The sequence below is a fragment of the Oratosquilla oratoria genome, chromosome 14, assembly GCF_046742065.1.
Source record: "Oratosquilla oratoria isolate Oo_2021 chromosome 14, ASM4674206v1, whole genome shotgun sequence".
NCBI classification, from domain to species: Eukaryota; Metazoa; Arthropoda; class Malacostraca; order Stomatopoda; family Squillidae; genus Oratosquilla; species Oratosquilla oratoria.
The window spans coordinates 32,305,699-32,325,698 of record NC_134790.1 but is presented as its reverse complement, the minus strand read 5'-3'; the positions used below and the strand labels follow the sequence as shown (position 1 = coordinate 32,325,698).

General features: G+C 46.5%; 1 protein-coding gene across 4 annotated transcripts in view; it reads left to right on the top strand.

Moving 5' to 3' along the window:
- p120ctn (adherens junction protein p120) overlaps nt 1-20,000 on the top strand; it is a 751,624-nt gene that overhangs the window by 407,159 nt on the left and 324,465 nt on the right. Inside the window, exon 1 of one of the 4 annotated variants that reach the window (XM_076197958.1) lies at nt 19,835-20,000. This exon is cut by the window's right edge and continues 58 nt beyond it. The exons of 2 other annotated variants lie outside the window; for them this stretch is intronic. The gene's annotated coding sequence lies outside the window, so the exon portion shown is untranslated. Of the gene's footprint in view, nt 1-19,834 lie in introns of those variants that run through there. One more of the 4 variants, XM_076197959.1, reaches the window with a different exon arrangement.

Genomic DNA, 20,000 nt, shown 5'->3' with positions numbered 1-20,000 from the left:
GTTATTTTTATTGATATGTACTTCAGATCTCGGTAAAAGGTTAATAAAAATAAAGATGAAAATAAATTGCCCCTAAAGACCCGTTTCGGAAAATAGAAAGGAAAAGGAAAATGAAGAGCGCACCAAGTGCCGATGTAGAAGGCTCCTGATGTTCCCTTCGTCAAAGAGACCAAGTCAGTTCGGGGAAACACCTTCGAACTTCGGTTTGGTAAGGACGTTTCTTCTTCTTCTTCCTCTTCTTCCTCTTCTTCCTCTTCCGTTTTTTGTTTCTCTGAGAGACGGAAAAGAAGGGAAGTGAAGGATGTAAAAGGACAGAGGAAAGGATGAGTGTATATGTTTGTGTATTGGGAGAGAGGTAGACGGGCAGTTCTTTTTCTCAGGAACCTCTTGGTGCTGATGGTCGTACTTGAGGAGTCTCAAGTAAGCTGAAGAACGCTGAGACCGGGAATGTCACCTGACCTAGCTTGTGCGCTGGTGGCGTAATCGGAAGCGTGCTGGCCATTCCCTTAGTTGTGGGTTCGATTCCCGCACCCCTCTCCGATTCCCAGGAGTGGCTGCTGTCACCTACCACAATAGTCCCCTAAGCGCGTAGGGCAAAAGTGACGGAATCGGCAGTAGCTACTCAGCGTCTCTTGGCGTAGGCTCCACGTGCCCCGGGAGATAGTGCAACACTGTCTAATTGCCATTATTACTTTTGTTAAGGAATTGTTATTAAAAATTCATGGATTTAACTTCATGATCCCATTCAGGTTGTTGGGAGTTGTTGAACTTGGCTCATCCTCTCATTACCAACAGAAAAAAAAAAAACAAAAAAAATCTACAGACCTTCCTTGAGTTTGAATTCCTAAACTGGGTGTGTCTACAGAGGCGGAGGAGAGGAGGAAGGAAGAGGGAAGGAGGAAAAGAAAGGGGAAGAAGGTAAGGGATGGGTGAGGGAAAAGAAAAAAAGGAAATAGGAAGGAAAGATGTAGGGAAGTTAAAGCGGAAGGTGAGGTAGGTGAAGAGGGGGGGGGGGAATGGGGTATAATGGGAAAGGGAGTATAAGAAGAAGACAAAAAATGAGAACAAGGAAGAAAAGCTCCTAGGTCAAGTCAGCTCCATCGGAGGCAGACGGCGGAGAGGAGGAGGAGGAGGAGGAGGAGGAGGGGGCGGGCGCGACAGACGGGCCGGCCGGCCGGGCGGGAGTCCTCGGCGGCGCGGCGGCCCGGCGCGAATGACGTCATCGCATCCCGGCCCTCGGCGCGTCGCGTCGAGGCCAAGAGCTCTCAGCCTCTCGTTTCTTGTCCTCGTCCTCAGCTTTTTCCTTAGAGGAAGAGGAGCATCAAGAAGAACAGTGTCTATGTCACCATAGCTTCCCCTGTTAGACATAATCTATTCCCCTTCACAATTTCTTCAAACTGGTAAGTTGATTCATTATTATATTTTGCTTACAAATCCCTCTCAGTACGTGTCTTTAGATATATGGAAGTATAAGTCCCAAGTGATATAGGGAGAGAATCGGTTGAAAAGGTCCAAAAAGACACAAAATGATAATTACAAACGTCTGGCAAAAATCCTCCGGCTGGAAGCCTTGGAAATTTGACATTGCAATCATAACCCCCCCCTCCCCCCAAAAAAAACGCTTCCCAGTATTTTGATCTTTCCACGTAAACCTTGAGTCAGACGTTACTGACATGAGCTCAGAATTGTGCAAGGCTTCAGACATTGGGAGATTTATTCATTTATTTATTTATTCATTCATTCATTCATTCATTTATTGTGGTAGAGGATTGTTTGTTGGGGGTAAGGGGAGGATTGTGGGGGGTTATGGGAGGATTGTGTGGGGGTTATGGGAGGATTGTGTGAAGGGTTAGGGGTGATTGTGTGTGTGGGGTTAGGGAAGAATTGTGTTGGGGTTAGGGGTGATTGTGTGTGTGGGGTTAGGGAAGAATTGTGTTGGGGTTAGGGGTGATTGTGTGTGTAGGGTTAGGGGTGATTGTGTGTGTGGGGTTAGGGAAGAATTGTGTGGGGGTTAGAGGTGATTGTGTGTGTGGGGTTAGGGGAGGATTGTGTGTGTCGGGGAGTTAGGAAGGATTGTATGTGTAGGTCAAGGGAGGATTGTGTGTTGGGGATTAGGGAGAATTATGTGGGGGTTAGGGAGGATTGTGTGTGTGTAGTTAGAGAAGGATTGTGTGTGTGTGTGGTTAGGGGAGGATTGTGTGGGGAGTTAGGGGAGATTATAAGCGTGGGGGATTAGGGAGTATTGTGTGTGTGGGGTGTTAGGAAGAATTTGTGTGTGGGGTTTAGGGGGATTGTGGGTGTGTGGGGGGTTGGGGTGATTGTGTATGGGTAAGGGGGTTTGTGTGTGTGTAGTCAGGGGGGATTTTGTGTGTGTGGGTTGGGGGGATTGTATGTGGGTAAGGGGGTTTCTGTTCGTGTGGTTAGGGGGAATTTTGTGTTTGTGGGTTGGGGGGATTTTGTGTGGGGGGAGGGGGATACACAATACGTCCCCTACACCCGATCAACTTTGTTGTGTAATTGTGAGTTTTCTCTGTCCAATTTTATTCATCTTAGGAGAAGTTCCAGTATTGATTGTGGTACATTATGTGGTCCAGAGTTATCCGAGGCGATCTGTAGGTTATCCAGCGAGGATAAAAGCCTATTAATCCAGTTTTATCCTGTTGCACAGAGAAAACTTGTCTGCTTATCTAAGTTTCTCTTTTTGTCTGTCTGTCTCTCTGTCTTCGTCTCCGTCTGTTTCTTTGTACATCTGTCTCTTTGAGTCTGTCCTTGTCTATCTGTCTCTGTGTCACTCTGTCTTTGTCTCTGTCTTCGTCCATCTATGTCTCCGTCTATCTGTCCGAGTCTTTGTCTATCTGTCTCTGTGTCGGCCTGTCTTTGTCTCTGTATGTCCTTGTCCATCTGTCTGCTTGTCTGTCTGTCTGTCTTTGTCTATGTCTTTGTCCATCTGTCTGCCTGGCTATGTGTCTATCCATGTCGGTCTTTGGCCATCTGTCTTTCTATCTGTCTGTTTGTGCTCTCTATCTTTTGACATTCCCTTGGACCCAGCCTGTATGTTGTGTCGGTCCTTTCTCTCCTGTCTTGTCACGTGAGCGCTGAATCCCATGACACGTCACGCAACAACAGTACCACATAATCACGTGTCCTCTTGTATGATAAATCATATTCGCTCAGTTGTATGTGATCTAAAACCAGGTGATTTTATCTTGGTAATTTATTCTGCTGAGGCTGAAAAAACTATTGGGTAGTCAGTCAGTCCTTTGCCCCAGGTCTCTCTTGTAGAAGACCCACGGCCTTTGAATAACCGGCAACAGCCATCGAGTGGTTCCTCAAATCACTCAGGAAGTAAATTTTATGTTGTTTCTTAGTCTCGAAGGGTTTCAGCTACTATATAGAATGTCTAGTCAGTAGCCCTTTGATTACCATAGATGTTCTTCAGCTGAATAAAATTGTATGGCTGGCAGCCAGAGTAAAGCATATATGTTTTGGTGGAAGACAAATTCGAGCCTTCTTTGAACTCTTTACTTACGGTCTTTCCTGTCCCAGGTGTGACAACTCTCTCTCTCTCTCTCTCTCCCTCTCCCTCTCCCTCTCCCTCTCTCTCTCTCTCTCTCTCTCTCTCTCTCTCTCTCTCTCTCCTCTCTCTCTCCCTCTCTCTCTCTCTCTGTCTCTCTCTCTCTCTCTCTCTCTCTCTCTCTCTCTCTCTCTCTCTCTCTCTCTCTCTCTCTCTCTCTCTCTCTCTCTCTCTCTCTCTCTCCCTCTCTCCCTCTCCCCTTTCCTCCCTCCCTTTCTCTTTTTCCCCCTCTGTCTGTCTGTCTGTCTTCACCCCAGTCCTTGACCACGCCCAGTTAAATGCACTTTGGGTTGGACGAATCCAAAGTGGCTCTCCCGAGTAAGCGTTCAAAGTTTTTATTTTGCAATTGCTTGTCAGTCCTTGGAGGGATCCGATGCCTTAGTGATATCCAAGTGTCCACAAACGCCTGCGTCGGAGTCTGCATCCGGGGATGACAAGATTGTCTTTGGGATCCGATTGTCCGGTCGTTGTTGGTTCCGGGGGTGGATGGGGATGCGGGAGGCCCATTGTAGAAAAACTTCTAAAAGAAAAGTTGAATACTTCGGGATGGACCCTATCAGATAGGTAGCGGCATCTTCTTCATCTTCGTCTTCATCTTCTTCTTAGGCGTCGTCGTCGTATTTTATTTTTTTTATCGTCATCTTAGGCATTTTCTTCATCTTCGTTTTCTTCTCTCCTCTGCTTCTTCTTCTTCCTTTTCTTTTTCCTCTTCTGTACTCTATCTTCATATTTTTCTTTTCCTTTGCGTTACTGTAGATCATGGAGAGGTGCCAATAATAATAGTAATTACAGTGTAATTAAGGAGGTATTTTTTACGGTTATTTTTTCTGGCCAGGTATTTCTCTTCAGTGAAGGGAGAAGAGGAGATACAGAGAGGGTTTGATACACCTAGATTAATTGATGGAATGGTTGATTGAGCCGTTTAAGAGAAAGATCTGTCCAATTGGTCGCATCACACACAATCAAGCTCGTGTTTGCAGACTATTCGTATCTACGACCACAACATAAGTAGGGTGGAGGACCTTTGGCTAGAGCGTGACAATGCGATCTGTGTTTTCTTCAGTGTCGTAATCCACTAGCACTATGGGTTACTCACCATCAACAACAAAAACAACAAAAACAACAACGACACTAACGCTGTAAGTGGATGGTCAGGTTGGTCAGGTTCTTGGGATTATGAGTGTTGGGGTTGGTATGTTTATATTGTGCACCTTGGGGAGCCGCGCTTGCCCGTAAATCACGTCCGGGGAGTGCCACTTCGAGGTAACAAGGGCCATCTTCTCCCTCTCTCTCTCCCGGGCACTGTTCGGCCGCTTTCTTCTCGTAATTTGTGTTGTAAGGGACGCCAGAACACGCGACTTAGCGGCGTCCCTCAGGGCTTTGGGTCGAAAACCCGCGTGAAAATAGTTTTTCTTGTACCATTCTGATCTAGTTTTTTATTATTATTATCATTAATGTTAATGTAATTGTTATTATTATTATTATTATTATTATTATTATTATTATATTATTAAAATTATTATTATTATTATTATTAAAATTATTGTTATTATTATTATTATTATTATTATTATTATTATTATTATTATTATTATTATTTCATCCAAAATGTTTCCAAATGTTTCACCTCTTTGGTCATGATGTGGGCAATGTGCCAGTGGTGGTAGAATGTGTATGTGCGCATATATATATATATATATATATATATATATATATATAATATATATATATATGTAATAGAAAAGGAGAGTACGATTATTTTGTCAGCAATAAAGAGTGTTTCGATCGATGGGAACAATATCGCGCCGAATACAGTCATAGAGGCGATAAAGGAAAGATCGGGTGAGAGGAAGAGAGAGAAAGAGAGGGAGAGAGAGAAACGAGTCTTATCTCGGGCTGGTGGGCGTGCACGGGTGGCGAGGTTGTTCGGTGTACCGAATATATGGGTGCCAATTTCGGGAAGAGTGTTGTCCATAGATTTGACCCCGAAATCCTTATCCCGCTGTGTGTGTGTGTGTTGTGTGTGTGTGTGTGTGTCCGTGTCCCCGTGTGTGTGTGTGTGTGTCCGTGTCCCCGTCCGTCCCTGTCCCCCCCCCCCTCATAGGCGTCCTTTTCCAGATGTGGCAGTGGATTGGCAAGACATCGGTGGAGGGAGTGGATGAGTGGGTGGGGGAGGCTTTTCCCTTAGCCATCGCCCTGGTTGGGAAGATTGGGGAAGATCACATACAAAGCCCTGGCAAGCAGTGATGCGGGCAACACATGTGTACACACGATGTCGCGACGTGATGCTGCCCCCTCCTCCTCTTTCTCCTCTTCTTTCTCCTTCTTCCCCTCCTCATCCTTCTCCTCCTCATCCTTCTCCTTCTTCCTCCTCCTCTTCTTCCTTTTCATCCTCCTCCTCCTCTTCCCTTTTCTCATGTTCCTCTTTGTCATCCTCATTCTTTTCTCCTTTTCCTCCTCCTCTTCCTTTTCTTCCTCTTTCTCATCTTCCTCCTCTTTTTTCTTGCCCTCTTCCTTCTTTCTCCTCTTTTTCATCCTCTTCATTTTTCTCTTCCTCCTCATCCTCTTCCTTGTCCTACTTCTCCCTCTCATCTTCCTCTTTCTCCTTCTCCTCCTCGTCCTCGCCCTTCTTCAGGGTCAGACCCTGGGTCTCTGTGCCTCTTGAAGGCGTCAGGGATGTCGCTGGCCTAAATGGGAACGTCGCCCTCCATGGAGGAGGAGGAAGGAGGGTGAGGAGGAGGGCAATGGACTTCTTTTCATGTGGGAGATTGGTGGTGGGGAATGGAGGTGGGGAGGGAGAGGGGTAAGGGAAAGAGGGAGGGAGGGAAGAAGGGGAGAAGGAGAGGAGAGGGAGGGAAAGATGGGAGGAAAGGAAGAAGGGGAGAAGGAGAGGAGAGGGAGGGAAAGAGGGGAGGAAGAGAAGGAGGGGGAGGGAGGGGAAAAGGGAAGGGAAATGATAAAGGAGTGAAACACTTGATGGGTATTATCGTCTCTACTTTGTCTGAGAGAGAGAGAGAGAGAGAATGGAGAACAGTGGAACTCTTATTGGGAAGAAGTGAGTTTTATGCACAACCATGTGGGGCCCCACGTGCTGCCTCTCTCTCCTCTCTCTCTCTCTCTCTCTCTCTCTCTCTCTCTCTCTCTCTCTCTCTCTATCTATCTATCTATCTATCTATCTATCTATCTATCTCTCCCTCCCTCCCTCCCTCTATCTCTCCCTCCCTTCCTCCCGCCCTTTCTCCCTTTCTCCTTTCCTCATCTCTCTCTCTCTGGGAGCCGCGGATGTTGTGCAAGAGAGACCTGGTGCAACGGATTAATTGATTCATTGATAGATGGCAGGCTTATTGCAACTCTACTAGGAACCTGTTAGGAATACACTCCCTTACAAAAGCTTAGTTATTAGTCTCCCACCAAACCCATTAGGTTTGCTTTGCTATTGTCAATGTTGCATTCCGAAACAAGGTACTGTACCCCCGTGATATCGTACACAGGATATCATACGCCATGATCATAGTACACCTTTTCCTCAGGGGTCGTTATTTCATGCTTCCTGTGTGGCGGTATTATTGCAACCCCCCCCTTCCTGAGGTGTAATGTTATGAATGTACCCCTCCCCTTGTTATTTATTTCATTTATTCATATATATATATATATATATATATATATATATATATATATATATATATATATATATATATATATATATATAATTCTTTTTAGGCGGTCTCATTTCACACCCCCTTCTAAGGCGATATCATTGCACCCACACTTCCTGCAAAGTTATCAGTGCACACACACACACACACACACACACACACACACACACACACACACACACACACACACACACACACACACACACACTCTCTCTCTCTCTCTCTCTCTCTCTAACACACTTTATGCCGTGTTATCTGCACATTCCGCTATCCATTTCCCAACGCTTTATTATGGAACACCCCCTCTTGAAGCAGGTCTTATTTCCTCCCCCCCTACTCCCCCACCCCATTAGCGGCGTTGTTAATGCACACCCTCCCCCATTCATTCGCATCCTTTTACCGTGTTCTCTGCCGTCCGTTCTGTTCTCCTAATTGCACTTTGTTCTTCTAATTATCCCGTCACTTCCGGTTGCCCCATAATATGGCGCCATTGTCTCTCTTCACTCGGGGACGTTGGCTTGCATTGTTCTCTTCTGTGTTTTACCTACCTACTTAATATTGGAATATTTTGTAAATATGGGTGTGTTTTCCCTCTACTCCTCTTACAATCTCTGAGGATGTCTTCATATGTGTGTGTTTATATATATATAATATATATATATATATATATAAGCCGCGGGCTTCGCCGGGGGCTTGGCTGCGCAAACAACAGCCTACGGCCGCAGCTTTCCGCGCTCTCATCCCTCGTTTTCCCCTTCGGCCTCGGGGCGGAACCCCAACACGGGATCCCCAGCACGAAGAAGAACGCGAAAAAGAACACGAAGTAGAATGCGAAGAAGAACGCGAGGAAGAAGAACGCGAAGAAAAACTCGAAGAAGAACGCGAGGAAGAAAGCGAAGAAGAAGAAGAAGAACGCGAAGAAGAAGAACGCGAAGAAGAAGAACGCGAAGAAGAAGAGGAACGCGAACAAGAAGAAGAACGCGAAGAAGAAGAAGAACGCGAAGAAGAAGAAGAATACCACCTGACCCCGACTTACTCAAGCGCTTTTTCAAGAATATTTTTAGGACAAAGTGTCACCGTAATACCACCTGTCCCCGACTTCCACAGCATTTTTTAGAACAAAATTTATATTTAGACATATATATGTGTATATATATATATATATATATATATGTGTGTGTGTGTGTGTGTGTGTGTGTGTATTAACAACCACAATGCACTTTAATTCTAAGCCATCAACAGCGGGAGACCCAATGGAGCCACATGCAGAAATTGAAATGCGGTACTGCCGAGGACTCGAACTCAGTGATCACATGACATGGCTTAGAATTAAAGTGTATTGTGGTTGTTAAAATATATGTCTAATCACTGGGACCCATTCAGTGTTATATATATATATATATATATATATATATATATATATATATATATATATATATAATGTATGCACAGTTACTGCTGGAAAACTGAGAGAAGTGTGGGGTTCGAACCTTGAACTAAGCGAAATTGAGACCAGCACGCTTCCGATTACGCCATCAGCGTAATGTAAAGTGTCTTAGAATTTTTTTGCGCGAATGTTCGTGTGTGTACGCGAGCTTAAAGCACGCACACACACACATACACACACACACACACACACACACACACACACACACACACACACACACACGCTAATCCCTCCAGTTTATCTAGGTTCTCTTTCTGAACTTTTGAATGACATGTAATTCGAGTGGAAAGTGATAATCACCTGCATTACTGGCAGAACGAAACTGGATCCTGTTGTCTAAATGGCGTGCACTATCTATCCATTTGCTTATTCATTTATTCAATTATGTATTATTGTTTTAGTGCGATGCTAAAAATTATATTTTTTATTAACCAATGATGACTGGTGGTGGGGTGTGGTGGTGGTGGTGCTGACGGTGGTGGTGGTATGGGTGGTAGCGTCGTATGTGGTGGAGGTAGTGATGTTGGTGGTGGAAGTTGCTCCCACAACTGAATGAAATTGCATAGCTGCAACCAAAATAAGTACATAAGACTTTTTTTTTTTTTGCGCCTTTCCAAAATGTGTCAACCTGGTATTTATTTATTTATTTATTTGTTTGTAATTACGAGGTGAGAGGTGTAATTACAACTTGCAACCGTAAAAAACCTGTCGCGCTGCAGCCCCCCCCCCCCAGGTTACGATAGATGTCGCGGCGGGGAACCCACAAGTTTTTATTTATTTTTTATTTATTTATTTATTTACTTATTGTCCTCTAGCTCTCTCTTCCTCCTCTCTTCCTACCTCTCTCCCTCTCTCTATCCCTTTCCCTCTTTCTCCCTCTACCTTTGTCTCTCTTTCCCTCTTTCTTCCTGACTCTCCCTTCCTCTTTCCCTCCCTCCCTCCCTCTCTCCCTCCCTCCCTCCCTCTCTTTGTCTCTCCCACATTCTCACTGTCTTACGACATACATGGTGGCGGTGTTCTTGTCTCCCGTTGTAAAGTTGAAGAAGCCTGAATGTAAACACATTAAATGCGAATGTTTGGGTTTTGAGTTGAGACTGATATAAATCTACGTAAGTTAATACGACGATATCGCCGTTGGATAGGTCAGATCAGGTTATCTTACGACAAGTATTGGCGGCGATATTGTCGTATTCATTTAACAAAATAAGGTGAGGAGCCTACGCCAGGAGGCGCTGAGTAGCTTCGGTCGAAGCCGCCACTGTTGCCCTATTATGCGCTTTGGGGAATGTTGAGGCAGGTATCTACAGTCACATTTGGGAATCGGAGAGGAGTGGGGGATTTGAACCCACAACAAAGCGAATGCGAGACCAGCTCGCTTCCGATTAAGCCACTCGCAAAACGAGTAATTGAATTAGTTTGACCTTGGACAGGAAAGAAAAATAAATGTAGACTATAGACACGTGTATGTGTGTGTGCGTGTATTCAACGCTATTGTAACGAAAACATAATGAAGATTATCCACAGCTTATGCCAGTTCTATTCATTAATCAAATGTACATTCCTAACCCTTTCATGTGCGCTGGTGGCGTCATCTAAGGCGTGCTGGTCTCGTATTCTTTTAGTTGTGGGTTCGAATCTCGCACTCCTCTCCGACTCCCAGCAGTGACTGTTACCTGTTCCAATAGTCCCTAAAGCGCATCAAATGGCAAAGGTGACGGATTCGGCCGCAGCTACTCAGCGCCTCCTGGTGTAGGCTCCTCTCATCTCCATTTTTCATCCTTTCACGGGCTGAATAAAATCGCCCGGCGGTAATCGGAGTAAAGTCATTAGTAGCAGTCAAAGAACAAAATTAGTTATACGTATCGTCTTGGTTCTCTCTCTTAAGCCGGGTCCATGCGCAGCCTCGTGCAGAGCTGCATGAGGCAGTTGGCAGTGTTGAAAGCAGCACCGAGTGTCCACACTATCTGTCAGCACTGTCACACTCTCGGTGTGGATCCGGTCGGCTCTACACCGACAGTGTGACAGTGCTGATAGACAGTGTGGACACGGCGCTGCATTCAACACTGCCAACTGCCTCATGCAGCGCTGCACGAGGCTCGGTTTGGACCCGGCCTTACTCCCGTCTCTTTTCTCTCTCGTTCTCTCTCTATCTGTCTATCTCTCTCGCTTGTTCTTTCCCCCCTCTCTATCGTGTGTCTTCTGTTCCCATATCAGTGGCGGGTATTCGATGAAAATATAGATAAATGAATAAATAAAACAAAATAAAATAGAGATAAACAGTTTGATAGAATAGAAAGTATGTCACACACATGTTAACATTATTAAATATAAGTAAAAATAATAATGAATAGGAAAAATTACATCAAGTATTCATGAACATTATTATATCAAACGAGTTACGAGGGTCGCGCAATAGCCCAGTGGATACCGTGTTGAACGCATTAGCAGGTGATTGCGAGTTCCAACAGCCCTGGCCAGGCGGGGAGGCGACCCAAACACCGGTCGATAAAACCCACCGGCTTGCCGCAACTGATAGGACTTGTCTTACCTGGGGTTTCTCACTTGCCACTGCGTGGGAGTGGAATGACGAGTGTTTAACTCTTGGTCAAATATAACAAAAAATCATAAAACACCAAAATGTTTGAACAAACACCAGAAAAATATGACGTCAGTCCTCGCGCGGTCAAGCCGCATCAGATGATATTCGGATGTACGGGCCGGCGCGAGGCCTACCATATCCGATTTTTCGTATCTACACCACAAGCGGCTGACATGAGTTGAATGGGTTAAAAGTTGCGATTCGCAAATTGCCGCTTCGCGCGTCTCGGTAAACGCGGCAAACGGCGCGCGGCACCGAAGAAACGATACCGAGAACTAACGTAGACTTAATTGCGGCTCAGGCTTGCATCGTGGCCGACAGCATGGCCTCAAAAATGACCGCATGCAAACGGGAGCCCACTCGTGGCTGTTTTATGTTTGCTATTTGATTTTGAAACGCGTGGAACGTGGGTGTATGCGAGTACAAAGAGAGAGAGAGAGAGAGAGAGAGAAAGAGAGAATGTATGGTTGTGAGGGAGTATGGGAGCCCTTGCATATGTCTTTGTATACGCGTGTGTGGGCTTCTTTGTGCATGTAATACTAGTATTTATATTCATACATTTTCGCTCGCGCGCGCGCGTGTGTTTGTGTTTCTATGTGTGCGCGGATGCTTTCCTATGTACATGAGCACATTTTATGTACACGAGTGTTTGTGTACATTCCTGGCGCTGTGCAGGGAACGTGGGCGTGGGGCGTTGGGGGGAGCAGAACACACACCACACCCAAGCCATTCTCCATTGGATTACAAGATGAAAGGTGAAAGGTGGTGACCTCCCCTCCCCCTCTCCCCGTCCCCCTCTCCCCCTTTCCCCTCTCCACCTCCCCCTCTCCACCTCCCCCTCTTCTAATCCCTTCCTTACCTCTCTCTCCCTCTCCCCCTCTTCCTCCTTCTCCCCCTCTTCCCCCTCTCTCACATCCCGCTTCTCCTCCACCTCCCCACCTTCACCTCACCCTCTCCTCTCCCCTCCCCCTTCTTCCCACATCTCGCTTCTCCCCCTTCCCTCCACCGTAGATGAGGAGCCTACACCTGGAGACACTGAGTAGCTTCGACCGAAGCCGTCACTTTTGCCCTATTATGCACTTTGGGGACTGTTTGGGAGTAGGTAATAACAGTCACCGCTGGGAATCGGAGAGGAGTGGAGGATTCGAACCCACAATTAAGCAAGTGCGAGACCAGCACGCTTTGGTTTATTCCACCAGCGCGGTGGAAATTGAATGAAAATAGAAATAGGTCCTCCAGAGCGCTTTCGGCAGTTTGTTCACAATGTACTTTTACATGTACTACGTATTGTAACATCGTAGTACGACGCAGGCTGACGCTGTACTACGGTCTCCTGTTTCGTAGAGTAATATGTTGGTGAACCGTTGCGGCTAGTTGTACATATTGTACACATTGCACATATTGGTAGGTAGTACATTTTGCGTGTGTTAAGCTTGTTGACCGCACACTCCCGGAAAGGCTGGGTACGTTTCGGTCGGGTGCGGTTATCGTTCAGCGATGATCGTTCATGGCTCAATGACGATCGTCGAACGATTGTCTAGAGCACTTTTTTTTATCCATGACGGGGCTGTTTTGCTTCGAGATGCGAAGTACGAGGATGATCATTTTATTAACCGAACCTACAACCAACGCGTTGAGCCAAATATGATGCCAGCGAGTAGGATGCCCGTCACCCGCCATTGGCTGTGATAAGCTAGTAATCGCACGGAGCAAAACGTACATTGATGTAGAATGTGGATTTGAAGAACGCGTTTGATGGATGGGGATGACAGGTGGTAATGCACATGGAACTGCCTAGTGTAGGCTTTATGGTCTCTTGCAGTTTCCTTCATTCTTATGTTCTTATAGTTGTAACACTTAGTCACCTCCACGAGATTAGGGACATATTGTTTGATTGATGAATTGATTGATTGATACGGGACCTCTCCAGAAGCCTCGAAGAATGAATCCATTCACGCATGGGTCTGCATTCGATGAATTTAATGTTATTGTCTTTTGGTTCGAGACAGCTAGTCCTCTTCACCAGACACTCCGCCCCTGCACCCTCCCTACCCCCGGCCCTCGTCTCCGCCCTAGCCTCATCCCCCCCCCCGGCCCCCTCGACCTCGCCCCACAACCTTCTCAACTCCCACCTTTCTGGTCGTCGTGTCGACATCCGGCCTCTTTATGGACCAAAAGGTCTCCTGTCCGCATGTTTTGTTATTGTAGTTCAGTGTAGTCTCCTCCTTCTCTTCTTCCTCCTCCTCTTCTTCCTCCTCCTCTTCTTCCTCCTCTTCCTCCTCCTCCTTCCTCCTCAACTTTTCATTGTGAATGTAGTGTTAAAGTTTCATGGATTGTACTATTAGTGGGTACGTTGCGATTAAGATTGGCATATACTCGTAAACTCGGCTTAACAAACCTACCTATCTTCCTCCCCCATCTTTCCCTACCTTCGTACCTCCCTACTTACCTTCCTCCTTACCTACCCACCTACCTACTACTTACCTCCTTTCCCTCCACCTACCCTCTTACCTTCCTCCTTACCTACCCACCTACCTACTTAATTACTTACCTCCTTTCCTCCACTTACCCACCTACGTACATACCAACCTACATAACCCAAACCTACCTACCTCCCTCCCTCCCTCCCTCCCTCCCCAACCGCCTACCTCCCTCACTATCATGCTCCCTCTCTCCCTCCCGTCTTACCTACCTACCTACCGTTTCTCCCCTCACTCTCCCCTCACCTCCCCTTCCCCTCTTTCTTCCCTCTTTCTTGAAAGTAAAAATCTTGTGAAGCGGATGGGAAAATGCGTAGCCTTCGACGCCCAGGCTGATTGTCGTGGGCGATTCAATAGAGGCGAGCATCTCGGCCGTAGCTCCATAATAATCGGCTTAAACGAACCGCGGGTGGCGGCGGTAGCGGTATACCGTGCCGTGCGGCCGTGGCGTTCCGTGCGGCCGTGGCGTGCACGGGGGGCGCGTCTGTTCCCGGAACTCTGCGGCGACGCTTTTCTTCTTCTTCTTCTTCTTCTTCTTCTTCTTCTTCTTCTTCTTCTTCTTCTTCTTCTTCTTCTTCTTCTTCTTCTTCTTCTTCTTCTTCTTCTTCTTCTTCTTCTTCTTCTTCTTCTTCTTCTTCTTCTTCTTCTTCTTCTTCTTCTTTTTCCTCTGTTTCTTTTTCTTCTTCTTCTTCTTCTTCTTCTTCTTCTTCTTCTTCTTCTTCTTCTTCTTCTTCTTCTTCTTCTTCTTCTTCTTCTTCTTCTTCTTCTTCTTCTTCTTCTTCTTCTTCTTCTTCTTCTTCTTCTTCTTCTTCTTCTTCATCGTCGTCTTTCTTTTTCGTTATCTTCTTGGCATTTTTTTTCTTTTGCCTCCGCTGCTGACTGTCAATAATATAACAAGTTTCGCCTTGTGACGTGTCAGGTAGAGGGAGCCCTTTTGGTCCATGGAGAAGACTGACAGCTCAGGGGACATTGGGGTGGCGTTGCTTGTATTAAAATTTATTTAATTTTTTATTATCATATTTTTTTTTTTTAGGATTTCGAACTGTCATACACCATTAGTAGAATGATGATAATGCCATCTTAATCGTTAAAGGCAATATAATGTATCTTTGATGTATATGTGCTAATATATGTATCATATTTAGGCATGTAAGTGCGCTGTTGGCGTAGTCGGAAGCGCAGTCTCGCATTCTCTTAGTTGTAGGTTCGAATCCTGCGCTCCACTCCGATTCCCAGCAGTGGCTGTTAGTTATCTGCTCCAACAGTCCCTAAAGCGCATAATAGGGCAATGGTGACGGCTTCGGCCGCAGTCTCTAAGCGCCTCCTGGCCTAGGCTCCTTGCGTTCTTTATGCATATGAATTTTGGCTGGTGTGTGTGTGTGTGTGTGTGTGTGTGTGTGTGTGTGTGTGTGTGTGTGTGTGTGTGTAAGAGAGAGGTGGGGTTAACCTTACTTGGAGTAGCAAAGACTCTGATTTCCAAGACATCGTTTAAGAAAGAAAGACCACGTTCTTGACACCATGACCTCGTTTCCGACACTTGACCTCAGCCACAAAGGCCTTCCTTTGTGGACGACATTCGCTTAGATTCATCTCCGGAGACTTCGATTTCCTAGAGATGGCGGCACACTAGGCTTACATGCTACTTGGTTTTGCTACTTCGTTTGAGTAGAAACGACTTTGGTTACAATATTCTAAGCCTCCGTAAAAATATCTCAACAATGTGTCTAACATTCTTAGTTCGCATTGAACCACTTCATGAGTAAAGGGTAATTTGACGTTTGGACTTTTAAGAAAGAAAAGATCGTAACCGAAGTCTCGTTTCTGCTCAAACGAAGTACCAAAAGCAAAGTAGCATGCTAGCGAGAAATGCCAAGAGTGCCGCCACCTTTAGATGAATTAAGCGACGGCGACGTTCTCACATTAACGAGAAGGCGTCTCGGACTCCTCGTTAAACTCCTTGTTAAACCTCTCGTTAACCTCGTTCTTCTTGCGGGATGCCCACTTGATGAAATAAAATCGCGTGAGGTCTGTGACTACTCTTATAATAATTAGAATTTATTTGTGTTAGTCTAATGGATACCATTTTGAACTCGTGATCAGATTGTCGTGAGTTCGAGGCCCGTAACCCGATGCGGAAGCGACCCAACGTCACCCTTCCTCTCCCCCCCCAAAAAAAAAACAAAACAAAAAAAAAACAGCGACTTGGCACAAACATAGAGGGATTTGTCCTACCAGGGTTTCTCACTTCCCACTGTGTGGGAGTGGGATAGTGAGCACCCAAATCTAGTAAATCTCAGGGGGCTTGGTGGGGTCTCCCCCTCGGATGAATAAAATCGCTTGGCGGTAGACGGAATACAAGTAAAGTGCCCTCAATGGTAATGTCTTGTTCGGTCATGGGTCGAGTGTATGCAGCACGCCGGCTTGAAGCAGTTCCCACCTGTAAAAGGTTAAAAGAATATGACTTAGAGTAGCCACTTGGAGTGCCGCACAAGATGGACTTTGTAAAAAAATAAAATAAAATAATGATAATAGTATTAATCCTATCCTGGCCCCGATGTAGGCAGACTGCCTGTGCCATGTGGAAGAGTGATATACCCCGCTTTCCCAGTCTTTGGAGCAGTTCGAGGATCGTCACAGGAAATAGAGATCGCGAAGAAGGAGGATGAGGATGAGGATGGGGCTCTTGCGCGGCCATGTTCCCCCCACACAGATCATTTATGAAGCTGTCAGCGAAGAGCACCTCAACTTTGTAACCGTCAGACTCGGCGCCGCCGGCGGCGTTGGTGGCTGTAAAGGCGGCGGCGGTGGCGGCTGCTGTCTCGGTTTGACGTGTGAGAGGATTGGTCATGCTCACGCCGACGCTAAAGCCGACACAGCCGCTTTGCACAGCCTCCTTGTCAGGTGGCTGTGGAGACTCCTGCAAGGCCTTACGTGTGCGGTGGTTGTCATTGATGGCAGAGATCTTCCTCCTCTTCTTCAGCTTCCTCTTCCTTCTCCTCTTCCTGCTCCTCTTCCTCTTCCTCCTGCTTCTTCTCCACCTCCTCTTCCCCATCCTCCTCTTTTTCCTTTTCCTCCTCTTCCTCATCTTCGTTTTCCTCCTCCATCCTCATCTTCCTCCTCCATAAGCATCATCATCACTAATATCATCATCGTCATCACAATCATCATCAATTCCTGCAACCCTCATCACAAGATCGGCATGGGGACCAGCTGCTGACGTCAGGACGGAGCTTAGTAATGCTGACTTTAGAAGTAAACACCTTTTTTTAACGACAGCTCGTTAAGACAGCAATACCCACACTCTCTCTCTTTCTCCCGCTCCCGCATTCTCCTCTGCTCTCTCTCTCTTTCTCCCGCTCTCCCGCATTCTCCTCTGCTCTCTCTCTTTCTCTCTCTCTCTCTCTCTCTCTCTCTCTCTCCCTTCAATTCGGTGATAGGCGTGACATCACTTTTCTTGTGCTGCAGGTGTGACGTCATTGTTCTTATGCTGCAGGTGTGACATCACCGTTCTTGTGCTGCAGGTGTGAGGTCACTGTTCTTGTGCTGCATGTGTGACGTCACTTGTGCTGCAGGTGTAACGTCAACTGGCATTGTTTCTGTCTCCCTCCTTCTCTCGCTGTCTCTCTTTTTCTCTGCCTCTATCTATCTCTCCAGTTCACTTCACTTGGTGTCCCTATCTTTGTAGACACTAATCCTTTGTATGTTCCTCTTCCTCCTCCTCCTCCTCCTCCTCCTCTTCTTCTTCCTGCTCTTTCTCCTCTGCCGCCTCTCTTCATCCTCTCCTGATCTTATTCTTTCTCCTCTTCCTCCTCCTCCTCCTCATTCTCCTCCACTTCTTACTCCTCTTTCTCTTCCTGCTCCTCTTCCTACTCCTATTCTTCATCCTCACCCTCCCTCTCCACCTCCCATTACCTTCACCTCCTCTTCCTACTCCTCTTCCTACTCCTCTTTCTCTTCCTCTTCGTACTCCTGTTCCTCTACCACTTCCTGCTCGTCATCCTCTTCCTCCTCGTACTCTTATTCATCCTCCTACTCCTCCTCCTCCTCCTCCTCCTCATACTCTTATTCATCCTCCTGCTCCTAACCCTTCTCCCTCTCCGCACCCTCCTCCTCCTCCTCCTCCTCCTCCTACTCCATTTCCATTTCCTGCTCGTCTTTCTCTTCCTCATACGCCTATTCCTCCTCCTCCCCCTCCTTCCCCCACCTCCTCCTCCTCCTCAGATAACAACCTCCCTGCGTGCGTCTTCATGCCCAGCTGAAGGACCTCAAGCATGATTATCTTAAGGACCACCAACTTTTTCTCTCCTTCCTCTTCTTCCTTCTCTTCCTCCTCCTCCTCCCCTTCTTCTCTCTCCTCTTCTCTTTCGTCTCCTTTTGATACGTTTCGTATTTTTTCTCCTCATCCTTTTTCTAATCTTCTTCCTCCTTCTCATCTTCCTCCATTTTCCTTTCTACTCCATTCCTCCTCATCCAACCCTCCCATCCACCTTCCGCTCATCTCTCTCTCTCTCTTTCTCTCTTTCTCTCGTTTTCTCTTCCTCTCACTTTCTCTCCCTCTCCTTCTATACCTTCCTCACACATTTTTTCTGCAACCCACCCATTCTCTCATCTCTCTTTTTTCTCTCATTCTCCGCCCTACCTCAGGTACTTGCTTGGACACAGGGAGGTTTATGGGAGAGAGAGAGAGAGAGAGAGAGAGAGAGAGAGAGAGAGAGAGAGAGAGGCGGGAGTGGGGGACGAATGATATGAGAATATACGGGCATAACTTCCCTTAGCAGACTTGACTACACTTCAGGAGAATTCAGCAGACTTCAGCAGGCTTCAGCAGACTACTCCAGGAGACTTCAGATTTATGTTCCGCCACGTGGGAATATTGCAGACCCTCGATCAAAGGTCTCATCTCCTCCGGTCTGTTTGCCCCATCAGACCCTTCACCTTCCGACGCCTTCCCGTATCGTGTGTATTTTGTTGTTTCATTTCGTGGGCTGCGCTACGTTACGTATCGTGCCCGTAACGCCGCTGCGAAATGTTACGTTTCCGGAAACGTTACATTTGTTATTTTCATTGAAAAGAATATAAACGTTATAGCCCGGGGAGGGGGCAAAGGATATCGTCACGAAGATCCTATCGAGAGGATTTCTGTTTAATATGTGTATAAGGCTATTTGTGTGTGTGTGAGTGTGAGTGTGTGTGTGTGTGTGTCAGTAGAATAATATCGCCCTAGGAAATGTATCATAGAAACTCTCAACAGATTGACAGACAGACAGGTTACTAAAGAGTTTCTCAGAACCTTGAGGCGGCCATGCGACCGGGATGCACTGAAGATGTCTGAGAGACACACACACACACACACACACACACACACACACACACACACACACACACACACACACACACACACACACACACACACACACACACACACACACACACACATAGTTGGTAGAACGCTGAGCTGCCACGAAAGTGGCCCGCAGCTCCTGGTTCGAATCCTGCCCAGGGCCGAAATTATTTCGGTACTGCTGCGCTTCGGGTCGTTACTCTGACTCTCGTGGGCGGGTAGTTGGGTGTGTGTGTGTGTGAAAGGTCATAGCATTACCCATAGATCGGACCTACGAGCTCTGAGCTCTCTTCCGGGAGGGAAATAGCTGTCGATCACGAGTCCAACACGTGATCCAAAGACCAAGTGAATACACACACACACACACTCACACTCACACACACACACACGTACACGTATGTACCCGTATCCATATACATAGGTACACACACACACACACACACACACACACACACACACACACACACACACACACACACACACACATGCCTGACTGGGTGTCAATATGTGTATGTTTTTTTATACGTTTTCCGGCTAGAGTCTCCTTCCCGGACATTTCCCCAGACTCCCGGGAGTGCCTGAGTCCTGAATCCACTTCCTTTGGTTATACCAGTGTCCCATGATCTCATGTACTGGTGACTGATAAAGGGCGATAAGCATTATCTTATCTATATGTTGCCCCCGGTAGATGTCGCCAATATACTGCTATTATCTCTCTCTTTCTCACTCTCTCCCGGATTTACTCAGTGTTCTGTGTGACTGTGAGAGTGTCGTGTTCTCTCTTGTTAGTGGCTTAGTGGTTAAAAATACTCCTTAGTGGTCCCGTGTATTAAGAATACAATACATGGATCTCCGTGGTGTGGTTCCTTTAGTGTCGTGTTGGTTAGTGTAATGAGTTTAAGA